The 19720-nt window shown below is 37.6% G+C and overlaps 1 protein-coding gene across 3 annotated transcripts in view; it reads right to left on the bottom strand.

Annotated features, from left to right (window-relative positions):
* Positions 1-19720, bottom strand: part of SRBD1 (S1 RNA binding domain 1) — a 319328-nt gene that overhangs the window by 107866 nt on the left and 191742 nt on the right. The window lies entirely within an intron of this gene.

Below are 19720 nucleotides of genomic sequence, written 5' to 3' on the forward strand. Positions count from 1 at the left end.
TTTTATGTTCTGGTTATTGGCTCTAACTTCTTCCTCAGATTCTGTCTCTGGTGTGCTAAGCACTTTATATACACTACTTCATCTGAGCCTCAATACAACCTCGTAAGGTAAGTACAGTTACCAACAGGTATACTACAGAAAACTGACAGTGGCAGGAGTTAAGTGACTTGTTCGTGGTTATATAACCAGTAAACATCAGAAGTGGGGTTTGAATCCAGGCTTTCCTGAGTCCAAGTCTATCACTACACCCACCATCATGTGCTGCTCCTCAATTATTCAGGAAGGGGAAAGGGTCTTTTAAATGGTCATCATTTGATGTGCATAATGCTTAAGAACAAAAGTCCAACTACCCCTACAATGTACAAACAATGGGTCCCCGGGCCCACAAGGTGATATGGATGGATAAGTTATCTCATTCTAGGAAAGAATGCTTACTCTTGGTACCCCCTTCTTTCCTAATTATCTTCTCTTTACTTTGTATGGACTTTGCCCTGTGCACGCTCTCTCCTTGACAGAATGTAAGCAACTAAGGGAATAGGAATTGTTTTCATTTTTTAAATCTCTATTCTCAGCACCTAACATAGTGCTTGACATCAGCACTTGTTGATTAATTGCTTGATTGAAATATAATATTACCTCAAAAGAGCAGAGGTGAAATTCCTGAATCCATCAAGACCCAAATTTTCACCAGGACCTAAGAGTACAGCAGGTACTGGGAACGCAGAATTTCAATTAACTATCTTATTGATCTCCTGGTTATTTTATGGCAAATGACTGGTGTTTGTGCCTGGAGAATGTAAAGACCCTTAGAATATCCTATTGGACTGAGACCCTATTTTCCATTTCTTCTCCTCTAGGCAAGTTCACATCACCAAAGATGATGCTGGACATGGCACAACTCCAGAACAAACAACCTTTTCTTGGCCTTCCAATTGGTGTTTGCAAGTATACAACAAGTGCTTTGGCCAGATGGACCGTTTCTAAATTTTCCCCATATATTATACTTAATTTTATGATATCACATGGTTCTGGCATCCCATCTCCTCTCTAGCAATATATTTTTCAGAAACTAATATGTATATAGTTGCATTTCCCCCATACTGATATCCTCTACTTTTAAACGTAAACCGACAAAGAAGGAACTGAAATTCATGCCTTTCCCTTAATGTAGCTGACACTCAGGAGCTATGCAACAAGCATAGAGGGCATCAGTATAAAAAAACTTTATACTCTCTCTGATAGCCCTTTATTTTTAAAGTCTTCTTTTTAGGTAGGTATGAAGAATGCCTAGGAAAATTACAGATACTGCTCTGCTTATTCCCCCTAAGTCTCCAAAATATTTACTTTTTTTTTCATCAATAAGTTAGCAAGAACTAATTGCTATAATGTAATATTTATTGATTGCCCATGATGGAGTAAAGAAATGCTATGAAAAAAAGGTATAAAGATCATTCACTTTTAAAATGCATTGACCATTCTGTGGCCAAACCGAAAGCTCTGGTGTTGAAACCTGAGGTCCACAAATAAGAAACCAGCCATTTTCATAGAACCATAGTGTCCCACTGGGCCTCAGTGAATCATGCTGTGGTTAGTTGAAAGCGCTGTTCACATAATAAATTAAGCACCTCATTTCCTTCATTGAGAAAATCTACATAGCACTGCTATACAGATTTGTTTTAATAAAAGTAATAAAGCAAACCCAGAGGTTAGAGCTGTTATGACATAATCACACCTCTGAGATTTAACAACACTCAGTTGAACATCATGCCTTAAAAAGTCTTTGCAAGTTCCCTTCCAAAAAACCTAATTGTACTCATACCCTCTGGCCCAATTAATGCCAAATAAATAATGAAATAAAAGTCTTACATATAACTTGGAGAAATATCCCACTTAAAGCAAAATATAACTTTTTATTAATTCCAGTATGAGAAAAAGTGTGGTAACCTTGATCTAGATTATTAAAGAAAACAAACCACCCAAGTTTGCAGTGCATTAAGTAGTAAGACAGCCTACAATCTCATCTGAAAATTGAAGATGGGTTTGAGCAGGGGTTCTTATTAATTTTTGTGTAATGAACCCCTTAGCAGGCTAGTAAAGCCCATGGACCCCTTCCGAGAACAATGTTTTTAAATGCATAAAATAAAATACACAGGATTACAAAAGAAACCAATTACATTGACATCGTTGTAAAATTTTTTTACTTTCTTTTTTTTTAAATTACTTTCTCTTTAGTTTTCAACACTCACTTCCATATGCTTTTGAGTTTTAAATTTTTCTCCCCCTCCCCCCCAAGACAGTGTGCCATCTGAAATAGGTTCTACATATACATTCCTCTTAAACATATTTTCACATTAGCCATGTTGTAAAGAAGAATTAGAACCAATAGGAGGAATCACAAGAAAGAGGAAACAAAACAAAATAGAAATTTTTTAAAAAGCATAGTTCTTTCTTTGGATGTGGATAGCATTTTCCATCATGAGACTTTCAGAGATGTCTTAGATTCTTGCATTGCTGAGAAGGGCTAAGTCTATCAGTTAGTGATTGCACAGTGTGGCTGTTACTGTGTACAACATTCTCCTGGTTCTGCTTACTTCACTAAGCATCAGTCCATATAAGTCTTTCAAGGTTTTTCTGAAGTCTGCCTGCTCATCATTTCTTACAGAACAATGATCCATTACGTTCATATACCACATCTTGTTCAGCCATTCCCCACTTGATGGGCATCCCCTCAATTTCCAATTCTTTGCCACCACAGGAAGAGCTACTATAAATATTTTTTGTACATATGGGTCCTTTTCCCATTATTATGATATCTTTGGGATACAGACCTAGAAGTGCTATTGCTGGGTCAAAGTGTATGCACATTTTCATAGTCCTCTGGGGCTCCAAATTGCTCTCCAAAATGGTTGGATCATTTCGCAATTCCACCAACAATGTATTAGTTTTCCAATATTCCCACATCTCCAACATTTATCATTTTCCTGTTTTGTCATGTTAGCCAATCTAATAGGTGTGATGTGGTACCTCAGAGTAGTTTTCACTTGCATTTCTCTAATCAATAGTGATTTAGAGCATTTTTTTCATGACTAAAGACGGCTTTAATTTCTTCATCTGAAAACTGCCTGTTCATATCCTTTGACCAAAAGAAAAAAATTTTTTTTTGGTTTTGTGTTTGGGGGGGGGGGCGGCGCACTAGGCAATGGCATTAAGTGACTTGCCCAGGGTCACACAGCCAGTAAGTGTTATGTGTCTGAGGCCAGATTTGAAGTCAGGTCCTCCTGAATCCAGGGCTGGTGCTCTATCCACTGCGCCACCTAGTTGCTTCCCCTGTTTTTTTTTTTTAAAACAAGTTCTCATACCACAGGTTAAGAACCTCCAAATCAGAGAAACCTAAAATTCACCCAGACAAAATGCTTCTGAACGGATAGAAAAACTAAATCTTATTGGTAGTGAGTAATCAGCTGAGAGAGTGAACTGGAAAAATACTTCCTTCTAAAGAATTTTCTCTAGGAATACAAAATTATATATTGAGAAACTGCATCCACTGTTGACCATATGGAATAAAGAATACTATAAACTACAGAGGAGGATGCAAAGAGGCTGGACTCACCGTGAGGTCACCCAAAATGGAAAACAAAGTCTCATTTTTGTACCCAAGGAGATGTTCCCAAAGAGACCCAAAAGAATTTTCACAGAAGGTGGTGCCAGAAAAAGTGGGCTTTAAAAAACAAGTTTCGAAAAGTTGTGAGAAATCTGGATTGCAGGAGTGAAAGAGTGAAAATACTGTAACCCCTCTCTGTGTGACAGCTGGTAACCTAGAGAAATGGTATACAAACTTTTTTGATCATATATTTTTATGAGTAAAATTTTTTGAGGGCATGCAACCTCAATATGTGTATCCATTTGTTTACAAATTATGTACATTTACTTCTATGTTAATAATTACGAACATTATAAAATTTACACATAAATAGACATTTTACAAGGACGAGATAAAGGTGAAATAATATTTGAACCTAGAATTTACTGAGTAGCGGAGTCAGTTAGTCAGATGTGTACTACAGGAAAATCACTTTGGCAGCTGTTTTGAGGATAAAGAGACTTGAGGCAAGGAGACCAACTACTTTTTTTCCCCATTTAACAGTATTTTATTTATTTCCAACTACATGTAAAGATAGTTTTCAACATTCACTTTTATAAGATTTGAGGCTCTCAATTTTTCTTTCTCACTCCTCTCCCCCTTTCTTAACAAACAATCTGATGTAGGTTATACATGTAAAATCATATGAAACATATTTCCACATTAGTCATGCTATGAAAGAAGAATCTGAACAAAAGGGAAAAACAAAGAGAAAGAGACAGAGAGAGAGAAAGAGAAACAGAGAGAGAGGAAATAGCAGACTCCTTAGTTCTTTCTCTGGGTGTGGATAGCATTTTCCATCATGAGTCTTTTGGAAATGTCTTAGAATCTAAGACTTAGATCACTGCACTGCTGAGAAGAACTAACTCTATCATAGTTGATCATTACACAATGTTGCTGTTACTGTGTACAATGTTCTCCTGCTTCTGCTCACTTCACTCAGCATCGGTTCATGTAAGTTTTTCCAGGTTTTTCTGAAACCTGCCTGCTCATCATTTTCTTACAGAACAACAATATTCCATTACATTCATATTCTACAGCTTGTTCAGCCATTCCCCAACTGATGGACATCCCTTCAATTTCCAATTCTTTGCCACCACAAAAAGAGCAACTATAAATATTTTTGCACATGTGGGCCCTTTTCTCTTTTTTATGATCTCTTTGGGATATAGACCTAGCAGTGGTATTGCTGGATCAAAATGTATGCACAGTTTTATAGACCTCTGGGCATGGTTCCAAATTGCTCTCCAGAATGGCTGGATCAGTTCACAACTCCACCAACAATGCATTAGCGTTCCAATTTTCCCACATCTCCAACATTTATCATTTCCTATCATATAGCTAATCTGACAGGTGTGAGGGGGAGACCAACTATTATTATGGTAGCATAGGAGAAAGCTGATGAGGGTCTGAACTTATTAGAGAAAAGGGAAGAATTTGGGGAGATGTAAAGGTAAAAATAACAAGATCTGGCAACTGATTCATATGTGGATATGGGCTGAGGGAATATAAAGATGTTTGTTGAGAAATATAATGTAATAGATGTCTGATACAGATCATAACTCACTCACAACTGCTCACCTTGTATGACTCACAAAATGAAAATGGGAGACTCATCACGGCCCCTAAGCATAAAGCTGCCCTCAAAGAAGATCCTGCTTCAGCCATGAGGTAATCTGGGAGGCAGAAACTAGAGAGAGAATTTTCCCACAGCTGCTGTGGGAGAGGTTAGTTTGGATTATAATTTGAGGGGCTAACACCCAACTCTTAAGGGGGAAATGGTGGGAGCTTATACAGCATAGGAACAGGGTTTAGAGGTTAGGGAATGTATAGTGGTGCTGAAGACAAAACCTGGGAATGGCTATCAAAGCAAATGCAACAACGTTTTCCTAATCTTCAGTGGGGCTGATCATATACTCCTTCTGGGGATGATGCTACAGTTCTTACTTTGAAGAATATTGCCCTAGAGAGAAAAACAAGTACCATCTGAAGAGGGAGAGCTGAACTGCAAAAACAGCCATAACTGAGAAAGGTTAGTGACAAATATCAAATCTATAATAACAACTTGAGGTAGAGGGCAGTAACAACACAAAGAAAATCCAAGGGGCAAATAAGGGCTACTGTACAGTGGTAAAGCACTGTTATGGTGCAGCAAATAGAGAAATGCCAGCAAAAGAGCCATGTACAAATAGTCCTCCAAAAGGCATATTGTCATGGAAGAGCTAATCCCAGCTACACCTTTGGGTGGGAGCCCAACCTAAAGCAGTAAGTACTCTAAGTCATGAAAACTATATAGGACCAAGGAGATATGGCTCACTGAAAGGTATCTATTGGTTTTCAATGGGTTTGAATATGAAAGTATTCTCTGAGTTCTCTACTATGTAAATAAAACTTTATGAAGCAGCAAGGTGATGTAGTGGATAGATGCCTAGGCCTTAAGTCAGGGGGACTTGAGTTTAAATATGGTCTCAGACACTAGCTGAGTGGTCCCTAGTAAGTCACTTAACCTCTGTTTGTCTCAATTTCCCCAACTATAAAAACAGGCATCTATCTCTTAGGGTTGCTGTGAGGATCAAATGAGATAGTCTGTGTAAAGCAGTTACTACAGTAAAGACTATTTAAGTACTTATTCCTTTCCCCCTTCACTTATGTTTGTGAATCTAAGGAAATTTAAGGAAATATAATGGCTGACTTTCAAATGACAGACACTTCAATTCCCAGGAATTGAAAAGCAGGAAAAGTATCGAGGTCAAAATATACCTTCAAGTGTCCTTGGTTGCACTGCCTTTCTTCTTCTATACTATCTTGGTGTTCTCATCAGCTCCTATGGGTTCAATAATCATCTCTATGCAAATGATTCCCAGATCTATATCTCCAACTCCAATCTTTCCCCCAAATTTCAGTACGAAATCACCAATTGTCCATTGGAAATTTCAAAGTGTATGTTCTAGAGATCTTAAACGTAACATGTCTAAAACAGAACTCGTTATCTTTTCACTTGAAGCCTCTCCTCTTCCAGATCTAGTGGCTCCTATTACCTTGAGGATTAAATACAAAATCCTCTCTTTAACTCAAAAACTTTTATCATCGAGCTTTTTCCTACCTTTCCAACCTTGTAACTCTTTTGTCTCTCCTATATATTCTATAATCCAGCAACACTGGTCTTCTTAATGTTCCCTGCAAACGACATTCTATCTCCCAATTCTTTAAGTTTTTATTGACTATCTCCTATATCTGAAATGCTTTCCCTCTCTCTTCTTAAATCCTATGACTTCCTTTAATGTAGGAAGACCTTCTCTGTCCCTCTTCTGCTACTGCCTTCCCTCTGAAATTACCTTCTATTTACACTATACATACATATGCATACACACACACACACACACACACACACACACACACATGGATACATGGATGGATACATGTGTGTATATTCACATTCACACACATGCATACATCTCACATTTGTATGGTTTTTACCTATTATTTTCCCCATTAGAATGTGAGCTCCTTGAGGGTAGTGACTATTTTTGTCTTTCTTTATATCCCCACTACTTGGCACAGTGTCAGGTATATACTAAGGTACTTAACAAATATTTGTCCACAACCATCTGCTAATGAAAAGAGAAAACAATATTGTTGGGGTTTTCTGCCATCATTTTTTAATGTTAGAAGATGAATAAATTTACTTAATAAAAATCCAATGTATCACATTACATTCCTACAACAAAACTATTCCTTTGTTAATAAAAGATCTCTCAACTCCAAGAAACATTTTTGTGATCTGATGTCAAGAGTGACACAAAAGAACATTACTGTAAAAGAGGTGTTTTTTTTTCTAGTCATAATAGCTCTATATAAAGGGGAAAAGCTTATAGGGTTACAGGATGATGAGCTGGAAGGGTCTCTAACAGTAATCTAGACCAGAGGTATCAAACATGCATCCTGAGGGCCACATACAGCCCACAACACTCCTAAGAGCAGCCTGAACTGGATTAAAATGTAGTTCCTATCTGATTTTAATATGTTGATGCATTAATAAAAAATATATATAAACATGTATGGTTTTCTAACTCAATAGGAGGCTTACAAGGATCCTTACGCATGGTTTCGGGGCCCTCATTTCTATTTCAGTTTGACATCACTGATCTAGACTAAGACATCAACTGCATGAAAAAACAAATGAAGAAAGCAAGACTCAGAGATGCACCAGGTCTTGCCAGCAGCACAGCTAGGATTACAAGTGGATTTTCAATGGGAAACAGACCAGTTTAGCAAGCCACTTCTGAACAGCCATTTGGTCTGTCACTGCCATTTCTCTCTGAGGGACTTCCATGTTCTCACAATGTTTAGGACTCAGAGAGCCTTTTTATACTACATATCTCAGGAATCTCTGGACTATCTACCCTACACTCATGCACATAGGCTTGGCATCATAAAATGTATGAAAACAGAAAGCTTTGTAAAGACTCATGGTCTATCCCCACCAACTCCCTCCTTACCTAGCTCCCTGTCTTGGACAGAGGAGAGAGATACCAGAAGATATAGCAGCAGTAATCTGACCTGTTCATTCAGGTACTATGCAAAAATTCTAGTGTAATTTTACTATTTGCCTGCTTGTTTGCATGAGGAACAGTAATCTTGGAAAAGCCACAGATCAAATGCTTACTTGGCTCTAATTGCAAGGGTAAATAACAATGTTCTCTATAATACGCCTTGGTTCCCATGTCCCTTCAGTACCATCTTGATCAACAAAGAGTATCCAATTAAGACGCTGAAGAAACTAATCTAAAAAAAAATGCCATAACCAACTTGGTGTATTCTGATCCTGCTATGTTGTGGGAGCAGTAAGACAAATCTGAAGTAGCTAAATAATATGCAAGCCTAGTGCTACCCAGGAGTTTTAGGGAGGAAGAACCAGTTTTTGGAAATAGATATGGTGATTACTGCTTGATTTAATACATTGTTATTTACTTTGCATTTTATATTACAAAAAGGTGCTTAGCTCTATTATCATGTCCCATATTTTTTCTTGTCTCACTGAAGAAGATTGTGAATATGGAAATTTGTGAGCTGTGGCCTAAGATGATTACCCCCTAAATACCATGGACTTGAGAGTAGTCAATAGAAACCAAGAGAAAAAGGGGAAAAAGCATATTCAAATATAGGAATACATAAGGGTAAAGTGCAAGGTAGATTTAAGATAAAATTACCCAATCTTGGACTGGATAATACCTTACTCTTTCTAGTCTAATTTTTACCTAAAGTTCCCTGGGCTTAGTTTGATTAATGATTTTCTTCAGATTAGGAGCCCCACATACTGTCTTATCTGTGGTGACAGAATGACCTATTTATTGAATATCTTCAAAATCATTTGAGATTTTCCTACTTGGAATACTATGGATAGAGCTTTTTCACCCATTTTACAATTCCAGGCTTATTCTGAATCAATTCACTCTCTGACTGCATGATAAAATTTCAGTTGCACATTCCAAGTATTCTTCAGTATTTCAATGCATCAGTGACTGTGTTCCAGGGGGGTAATCATAGACCACAAGCCCTCTATACTTTAGGTGTCTTCATGTGTTGCTATGGTAGGAAAATTCAGCATTCTGTAGCCAATTAGGAGATGGACCTTTCTGAATTTTATTAGGCCTGTCTTTAGAAAACAAAGGCTGGCCTCATCTTCAAGAAGCCAGGGTGATAAAGCATAAAAGATATAAGATGAAACAGTACATGTAGAGAAGTTGTGCTCAAGAGTAGCCTGATCAAAGTTGACTAAAAATGAACTCTCCTAGTAAAGGGTATTTTCCTGGCACAATAATATTACATTCAATATGAAAGACTAATTCATACCAGTCCATATACCTTGGGATATACTCTTATATTTTTAAAAAGGATGTCAAAGAACTTTTGTGCTATCAAAACACTGAAAACAAAGTAGATGTCCATGGATTGGGTAAAGAATAGATAAACTGTGGTACAGGAAAGTAAAGGAATATTAATATGCTATAGGAAAAAAACACATGGGGGTAGCTAGATGGCGCAGACAGATAAAGCACTGGCCCTGAAGTCAGGAGGACCTGAGTTCAAATCTGGTCTCACACCAAACACTTGACACTTACTAGTTGTGTGACTCTGGGCAAGTCACTTAACCCCAACTGCCTTAAGTAAAGTCAAAAAAACAAATATGAATGCAGAAAAGTATGGGCAGAATTATATGAACTGATGCAAAATGAAGTAAGCAGAGTAAAGAAAACAATAAATACAACATCTACAATCATGTAAAACTTCCCCCTTTGTAATCCATCCTCCACTACAGCTGCCAAAATGACTTTTTCCAAGTCCATCCAACCATTTTGGAGAGCAATTTCGAACTATGCCCAAAGGGCTATAAAAATGTGCATAGAGGCGGAGCCAAGATGGTGGAGTGAAAGCAGTGACTTGCTTGAGCTCTCCTCCAAACCCCTCCAAATACTCATAAAAAATGGCTCTCAACAAATTCTGAAGCAGCAGAACCCACAAAAAGGCAGAGTGAAACAAATTTCCAGCCCAAGACAACCTGGATGATCGATCAGAAAGGTCTATCGCGCCGGGCTGTGAGCGCAGCACAGTGTGGCGTGAGCGCGCAGTCCGCCTCGAACCTGCAGCAGGCCTCAGAGGACTGAATCTCGGGCAGCTGTGGAGGTTTCCAGACTCCTCAATCCACCAAGGCCAAAGACAACTTAGAAGGTCAGTGGGAAAAGTCTGTTTCTGTCGGTGCTGAGACAGGAAGGCGGGGTTTCAGCTCCATTCCCCAAGAGCGTGGCCCTGGGGAGGGGCAACTGCTTCCCGAGCTTCCAGCCCACAGACTAAGGGGAATCCAGTGGCTGATCAGAGAGGGACTGCAGGGATCTCTTTGCCAGTGCTGAGGCAAGAATCTCTTGCTTTGCCCATGTTTGGACCTGGGTCACAGTTCTGGGCCGCGGCACTGGGGTGAGGACGAGCGCTGGTTTGGTGGAGCTTGTAGTAATTGTGGAGAGGAGCCCCTCCTCACAGTTACAGGACAGAAAGGAGTACTTTGTAGTCACAGGCCAGGAAAGGAGTAAACACCTCGCCCCTTATCATACCACCTTGGAAGAACTGAAAATTTACAGGGGCCCTACAAGTATCTCTGAAAACAGCTGTACAAACCCCAAAGCTTGGGACAGTACATTCTCCACATTGGAAGCAGATTCGTACCTTAACAAAGAGTTTAAAACTCAAGTAATTGGCCGGGAACATGAGCAAGCAGCACAAAAAGAGTCAGACTATATTATCTTACTTTGGTGAAAAAGAAGATCAAAATATACAACCAGAAGAAAACAAAGTCAAAGCTCCTACATCCAAAGCCTCCAAGAAAAATATGAATCAGTCCCAGGCCTAGGAAGAGCTCAAAAATGATTTTGAGAAGCAAGTAAGGGAAGTAGAGGAAAAACTGGGAAGAGAAATGAGAGTGATGCAAGAAAATCATGAAAAACAAGTCAACAGCTTGCTAAAGGAGACCCAAAAAAATACTGAAGAAAATAACACCTTAAAAAATAGCCTAACCCAAATGGCAAAAGAGGTCCAAAAAGCCAATGAGGAGAAAAATGCCCTAAAAAGGAAAATTGGCCAAATGGAAAAGGAAGTCCAAAAGATTACTGAAGAAAATACTTCCTTAAAAATTAGAATAGAGCAATTGGAAGATAGTGACTTTATGAGAAATCACAACACAGTAGAACAAATCCAAAAGAATGAAAAATTAGAAAACAATGTGAAATATCTCACTGGAAAAACAACTGACCAGGAAAAAAGATCCAGGAGAGAGTTTAAAAATTATTGGACTATCTGAAAGCCATGATCAAAAAAAAAGCCTAGACATCATTTTTCAAGAAATTATCAAGGAAAACTGCCCTGATATTTTAGAACCAGAGGGCAAAATAGAAATATAAAGAATCCACTGATCTCCTCCTAAAAGAGATCCCCAAAGGAAAACTCCTAGGAATATTGTAGCCAAATTCCAAAGTTCCCAGGTCAAGGACAAAATATTACATGCTGCCAGAAAGAAACAATTCAAGTACTGTGGAAACACAATCAGAACAATACAAGATTTAGCAGCTTCTACATTAAAGGACCGCAGGGCATGGAATATAATATTCCACAGGGCAAAGGAGATAGGATTACAGCCAAGAATCACCTACCCAGCAAAACTGAGCATAATCCTTCAGGGGAAAAAATGGTCATTCAGTGAAATAGAGGACTTTCAAGCATTCTTGATGAAAAGACCAGAGCTGAATAGAAAATTTGACTTTCAAATACAGGACTCAAGTAGAACATGAAGAGGTAAACAAGAAAGAGAAATCATAAGAGACTTATTAAGATTGAACTGTTTACATTCCTCCATGGAAAGATGACATTTATAACTCATGAGACCTTTGTCAGTATCAGGGTAGTCGGAGGAAAAAAATTATATGTATGTATATGTAGACAGATAGATAGAGGGCCCAGGATGAGTTGAAGATTAAGAGGTCATATATGGAAAATAAAATTAAGGGATGAGGGAGGATTATACTCGGAGAAGAAGAAAGGGAGAGGTAGAATGGGGCAAAGCATCTCACAAAAAAAACCAGAAAAGTCTCTTACAGTGGAAGGGGAAACGGGGGAAGGTGAGAGGGAATGAGTGAATCTTATTCTCATAGAATTTGGCTTAAGGAGGGAATAACATACACATTCAATTGGGTATGGAAATCTCTCTTACCCTACAGGAAAACAGGGGGAGAAGGGGACAAGAGAGCAGGGGGATGATAGAGAGGAGGGCAGATTGGGAAAGGGGGTAATCAGAAGGAAATACTTCTGAGGAGGGACAGGGTCAAAAGAAAGACTAGAATAAATGGGAGGGCAGGATAGGATTAAGGGAAATAGAGTTAGTTTTTCACAGTATGTCTGCTATGGATGTGTTTTGCATAACTGCACATGTACAAACTATATTGAGTTGCTTGCCTTTTCAATGAGGGTGGGTGGGGAGGGAGGAAGACAGAAAATTTGAAACCTAAAGTTTTAAAAACATATGTTTTTAAAAAAATGTTTTCACATGCTACTGGGAAATAAGAAATATAAGAAATGGGGTACAGAAGTCTGTCCTGCCCTACAGGAAAATAGAAAGGGAAGGGGATAAGAGATGGGGAGACAGATAGAAGAGAGGACAGACTAGGAGAAGGGATATTCAGAATGCATGACATCTTGGGGTGGGGGAGGAGGGGAAATGGGGTGAAAATTTGGAACTCAAAAACTTGTGGAAGTGAATGTTGCAAACTAAAAATAAACAAATTTATATTATTTTAAAAATGTGCATACACTTTGACCCAGCAATAGCACTTCTAGGACTGTTTTCCAAAGAGGTCATAAAAATGGGAAAAGGACCCACATGTACAAAATATTTATAGCAGCTCTTTCTGTGGTGGCAAAGAATTGGAAATTGAGGGGATGCCCATCAAGTGGGGAATGGCTGAACAAGATGTGGTATATGAATGTAATGGATCATTGTGCTATAAGAAATGATGAGCAGGCAGACTTCAAAGACTTATATGGACTGATGCTGAGTGAAGTGAGCAGAAGCAGGAGAACATTGTACACAGTTAACAGCCACACTGTGTAATCACTAACTATGAGAGACTTAGCCCTTCTCAGCAATGCAAGGATATAAGACATCTCTGAAAGTCTCATGATGGAAAATGCCATCTACATCCAAAGAAAAGAACTATGGAGTCTGAATGCAGATCAAAGTATACTATTTGCTCTTTTTTTTTCCCTTCTGTTTCATTTTGTTTCTTCCTTCTTCTGGTTCCTCCCATTGGTTCTAATTCTTTTCTACAACATGACTAATGTGAAAATATGTTTAATAGGAATGTATATGTATAGCCTATATCAGATTACACACTGTCTTGGAGAGGGAGGAGGAGAAAATTTCAAACCCAAGAGCTGATGGAAGTGATTGCTGAAAACTAAAAATAAACTAATTAATTTTAAAAATATATGCAATTGGAGGGAAAAATAAAATGCCATATATATAAAAAAATTTTAATGACTTTTCCTAAAGCTCACGTCTGTCTATGTCTGTCCCTTACCCAATAAACTCCAATACCTCCCTAGGATAAAATATATAAACTCCTCTGCTTCAAGCCTTTTACATCCTGCCCCCCCAGGCTGCCCTTTTAGCTTTATTACATTGTACTCTCCTCAGCAGAGGCAAACTGGTCTTTTACTGTTTCTCACATATCACTTCCATCTCTTGTTCCTGTGCCTTTGCAATGGCTTTTCCCATTGCCTTAATATATTCCCTACTTATTTCTAAGTCTGAGAGAATCCATAACGTCCTTCATGGCTGACCTCAAATTTCACCTTCTATATGATACCTGTCCTGTTACTCCCAGAATTCATAACCTTACTCCCAAAATTTGTGTATTCTTATTTATGTTGGGTATACCCATGTGAATACAAGTTGCTTCCTCTTATCAGATGTTAAGCTCCTCAAGGACAGGTACTATTTCACTTCTGCTTTGTATCTTTATTGCTTTATATGCAATAGATAATAAATGATAAATCATCTTCACAATTCTTTATATAGCAATTCAGTATTTCAAAAGCACTTCATATGAGTTGTCTAATTTTTATTTGCAGCATCCTCATGAAGTAGGTTCCATTACTCTCCTTTTTTTAGATGAAGAAAAAGATTCAAAGTTTAATCTCTTGTCCTGGATCACCCAAGTAATGAGTGTAAAATATATGCAAAAACATGAGATTGTAAAATATAAAACCTGCTCATTAAACTATTTTAACAAATAATAACTAGGCAAAAGGGGCCATTTTCCAACAACCTTACTGATATGTATAAATGAACTTAGAAATTATTAGAAATATTTCAGGGGCCGAGCCAAGATGGCATAGTAAAAGCAGTGACTTGCTTGAGCTCTCCCACAAACCCCTCCAAATACCTGTAAAAAAGGGCTCTAAACAAATTCCAGAGCAGCAGAACCCACAAAAAGACAGAGTGAAACAAATTTCCAGCCCAAGACAACCTGGATGGTTGACTGGAAAGGTCTATTGTGCTGGGCTGGGAGAGGAACGCAGTTCAGCATGGGCACATAGGCAAAATAGGCCTCAGCAAACCTGGAGCAGGCCTCAGACGACTGAATCACAGGCAGCTGTGGCGGTTTCCAGACTTCTCAACCCACAAACACCAAAGACAACTCAACGTCAGTAGGAAAATTCAGTGACCTCAGTGAGAGAGAAGCTCTGTCCCAGCGCCAGTCCTGGTGCAATACCAAGGCGGCAGCTACTCACGGAGCTCAGCCCACAGACAGAGGGGAAATTAAGTGGCTGATCAGAGGGGGATTGCAGGGATCTCTTTGCTGGTGCTAAGTAAGGATTCTCTTGCTTTGTCTGTGCTTGGATCTGAGTCACAGTTCTGGGTGGAGGTCCTGGGGCAAGGAGGAGCGCTGGAGTGGCGGAACTTGTAGTAGCAGTGCAGATGGAATCCTCCTCACAGTTCCAAGGCAGAAAAGAATGCTTGTGGTCACTCACAGACCAGAGCACAGTCCAGGAAGGTAGTAAACACCTTGCCCTTGATCTTAGCACCCTGGAAGAGTTGAAAATTTGCAGGTCCCTAGAAGTATCTCTGAAAACAGCTGCACAAACCCCTAGTGTTTGGGACAGTACATTCTCCACACTGAAAACAGATCCCTACCTTAACAAAGAGTTTATAATTAAGTAATTGGCTGGGATCCTGAGCAGGCAGCACAAAAAGAGTCAGACCACAGAATCTTACTTCAGTGACAAAGAAGATCAAAACATACAACCAGAAGAAGACAACAAAGTCAAAGCTCCTACATCCAAAGCCTCCAAGAAAAACAGGAACTGGTCACAGGCCATGGAAGAGCTCAAAAAGGATTTTGAGAAGTAAGAGAAGTAGAGGAAGAACCGGGAAGAGAAATGAGAGTGAGGCAAGAAAATCATAAAAAACCAGACCCAAGATATACTGAAGAAAATAATTGTTTCCCATGTTTTTATGTATAGTCAATAAAAGTATTGGTGGGGAGGAATCATTTATATTCCAGTAAACATCTTCAAAGTTACAGATGAAGAAGGGGAAAAAAAGTGCTATTATTATCTCTATTTTACAAATAAGGAAATTGAGACAGACAGAAATTAGGTGACTAGGTGGTATAGTGCATAGGCACCAGGCCTAGAGTCAGGAAGACTTGAATTCAAATCCTGCCTCAACCATTTGCCAGCTGTGTGACCCTGGGCAAGTCACTTAACTTTTTGCCTCAGTTTCCTCATCTGCAAAATGATCCGGAGAAAGAAATAACCACTCCAGTATCTTTGCCAAGAAAACCCCAAATGGGATCACAAAGAGCTGGACATGACTGAACAACAACATATTATGTCCTGACCATCCCACTTGATACTAAATTCAGGACAAGCACGTGGTAAATGCTTATACATGCTCAAATTCTTTTCCTTATCTGATATTCCTTCTCTTCAATGTTGGATTTGATTAAAAAAAAAAACCTGCTCCAAACTTCAACACTAATTAAACCTGAGAAACAACTTAATTTTACAGCACATATTTGCAAAGGAAGGTGTGAATTGCTAACTTGTAGACAGTTTAAAAAATACAATAAATGGTCAACTCTAACAATAATTAAAAATGACTCATTTATGTGCCATTGAATGGCTTACAAAGTATTTTTCAGCATAACCATCCTGCAAAAAAGGCAATACATTTCACATCAGAAGAAAATGGAAATTCAGAGAATTTCATTCACATGTTCAGAGCCACCAAAAGTAATGATTGTGAGATTTCACAACTATGCCATAACTATACCAACTCCATGTATCTAAAAAATCTAACAGCTCACAATAGTGCCACAATTTAGTCAAAAAGCAATCAACAAAAGACAGACCTATTATAAACGTTAAAGATAACTTCTACCAGATGCCAACCATACTATATAACCATTATTACATTTTTATTCTCTAAATATTAATACCACAAACACTTGATCCGCCTAACCCAACCTTGTAAATAAGGGTAAAAAATTGACCATTCCAAAGATAATTTTTCCCTAGAAGTTCTCCTGGAAGCAAAAACAATAATATCAGCATTATTTTCTTTTTATTTTGATTGCTGCGTTCTGCCTTGGAAGATCCTTCTTAACATTCAAACAAGCTCACCAAAAAAGTACATTCCTCAAAAAGGGTTCAGCAAAACCACCTAATGATAGCATGATTAGGACTGACAACACAATCTGCATTCTTTTAAGAGGCTGACCTACTGATATACATTGTAAAGCATTCTGAATTTGTAAGAAAATAACCTTCTTCTACGAGAAATGATAATTCTAAACAAAGTGTTAAAACTTTGTTTTAAGGGACTATTTAGTATGGAATAAAACTTATGGCTCTGAAAATGAGATTCTGAAAACACATTATGCATTTATGTAATTCATGAAATCTTTAAAATTGATTTCAAAGAACTATCATAATCGTCTTAAATAGCATTACCAAAAAGTTCCTTAAACTTCCGGTAATCTAAATATCACAACTTTGTGCTGAAGCAACAAAAATGGGAAGTGAACTTGAATAGAAACCAAAATTGATCATCTAGTTTCATTATCCAAGGTCAGCAACGTGTGGAACATCAACAGAGCAAAGCCATAATGGAAATTAGATCTTTCAGTGTTAATAATACAGTGTTACTGGTAAGGAATTTTAAAATAAAAAATTTTCAACTCATGTTAACTTATCATAATAGCTTTATCATAGGGTAAAATTACAGCTCAAAAATATTTTCAACAGCAAGAAGAAAACAACAATTATTATCTAAACGAATGAAAATATTCTAATTTTTAAGAATGAACAAAATTTTTAATTAAAATTTTGTTTTATGTTGTAGTCATCAAAGTGATATGCTTTTGTTTCTTTGAAATAAACTATCTCAATTTCACTTTCATAAATAAAAAAATTTTGAACTTCTAGAAAATTTGGACTTTACACGTATATTTCACAGTATTGAATCAGGCTTTACTAATTATTCTATGTGTGTTAACTTACTAAAAATCAAAAGGCAGAATAGGAACTTAAACATTTTGGTAAGTTCATTTTGTGAATAACTATGCAAGATAGTACTTAGCTTAAAAATTGGCACTCCTGTAAGATACAGTGGGAAGAACACTGATTCTGGAGTCAGAGGTCCTCAGTTTAAACACTGCTACTGTCTCTTACTACTTCTGTGACCTTGGGAAAAATCACTTAACCTCTCTGAGTGTCAGCTTAATCATTTGTAAAATAAAAAAGTTAGGCTAGATAGTCTCTACCATTCCTTCCAGCTCTAAAAATCCTCAGTATGTATCCTGTTTTGCTTTTTAAAATTCAAAAGTATTTGCTTCAGGATGAAAAATGGAGTTTTCAAGTAAAGCCGTTGTGTGACCATCAAGAGGACAGCATCATCCTGTCCCAGTATACTGATAAATAATGGGGGAAAAAAAAGGAAAAAGAGGCTTGAGGTCAATCAGCAAGCAATCATTTACAAGTAACTTTCTTTACTAACATAAAATATATGTAGTAATGCACACATATACATAAAACAGTTTAATGTATTAATGTCTTCACATGATTAAAAACTGTATTTTTCTTTTCAAACTAGTTTCTTTAGAAAAATTAAACCTTCACATTTCAAATTTCCCTAATGAGCTTATCAGTAAAAATTATTTCATTCTGAGAAGCAATTCAGTAATTCATAAAAAATTAGGGGGAAAAGTCTAGTCGTAGCAAAGCCATTAGGAATTCCCAAGAGGCATCCCCAAAACCCATTTTGGTAAAATTTATTCCCCAGCTCTATGAAAGGTTTCACCAAAGGTGTAAGGGAAGAGAATAAACAGCTGACCTAGGACTTTTTTCTTTGTTTTGATCCTGCTCACATTCAAGCCACAAAGTTGACAAATCAAGAAATGGCCAAAATATAATCAAGTCAGAAGAAATATATCAAATGAACCTAACTCACCTATGGAGTTCTGATAATTCAAGAATAAAGTTTGAACCCTCAGCACAAAATAAGGCATCTTCTCATAGGCCACTGTACAGTCAACAATGCATCATCTTGTTCTTATCCCAAAGTGTTTTCTTGGGAGTCTCACCAAGCCATGTTCCAGCAAAGAAAACTTTTCAGGTCAGCTGGGGATATGATGTCTGACCATCTCTACCACCTCCCCCTCCATAAATACCTAAAGCCATGTGTTTTTAAAATCAACTCCTGCAATTTTATAGGACAAGGATTGGAGCATACTGCCTGTTGAATTTTAGCTATTGTTAAACCAAAAGTATTTTCATACTGTACTGAAAGAGTAATTTTATGGTCTCTACTATTTCCTCTAAGTACTTAACATCTTTTCTTTGAAAGATTTCATCTCTTTTTTTCAGCACTGTTTGTCTACAATTGCTCATCTCTGTAACAATTATTATTGTATATGCCTAATTTGTGCTCAAAGCAATTACAGGTCAAGACTCATTATAATGAACTCTAGCCAAACCTTTTGATTATACTGAAATTTCATCATGTCAAATACAGCTTGAAATTAAGTATTTTCTTAGCTGAGGCTTTGGATATGTTTTAGTAATAGAAAGACTTTTGTTGTAATGATATGCACTATCATGGGATTTGACTTTCTTATGGTACAAGACTGGACTAGGAGGCAGGAAATCTGGGTTTTAATTTTTGGCTCTGCCACCGTTAGCCAAGCTTCAGTATTCTCATGTGTGAAAAAAGGGGGTGGGGCAATGGAGTTTCTAAATGATAGCTAAGGTCCCTTCTAAATCTAAAATTCCAATTCTATAACATGTATCATATATCTAAAATGCTAGTCATAACTGCCATAAACTCCCCATGAATTATATGCTGAGTATAATCTCAGTTCACATCTAAACATGCCTTAAATTCACTTAAAAGGGAAGAAAGACGTGAACACAGGACACAATTAAAGCTCATTATGTCTTCAGTATACTGTCATCAATATAAATCACTTT

This window comes from Phascolarctos cinereus, unplaced genomic scaffold (assembly GCF_003287225.1).
Source record: "Phascolarctos cinereus isolate Bilbo 61053 unplaced genomic scaffold, phaCin_HiC Scaffold_2;HRSCAF=192, whole genome shotgun sequence".
In the NCBI taxonomy this organism is placed as follows: domain Eukaryota; kingdom Metazoa; phylum Chordata; class Mammalia; order Diprotodontia; family Phascolarctidae; genus Phascolarctos; species Phascolarctos cinereus.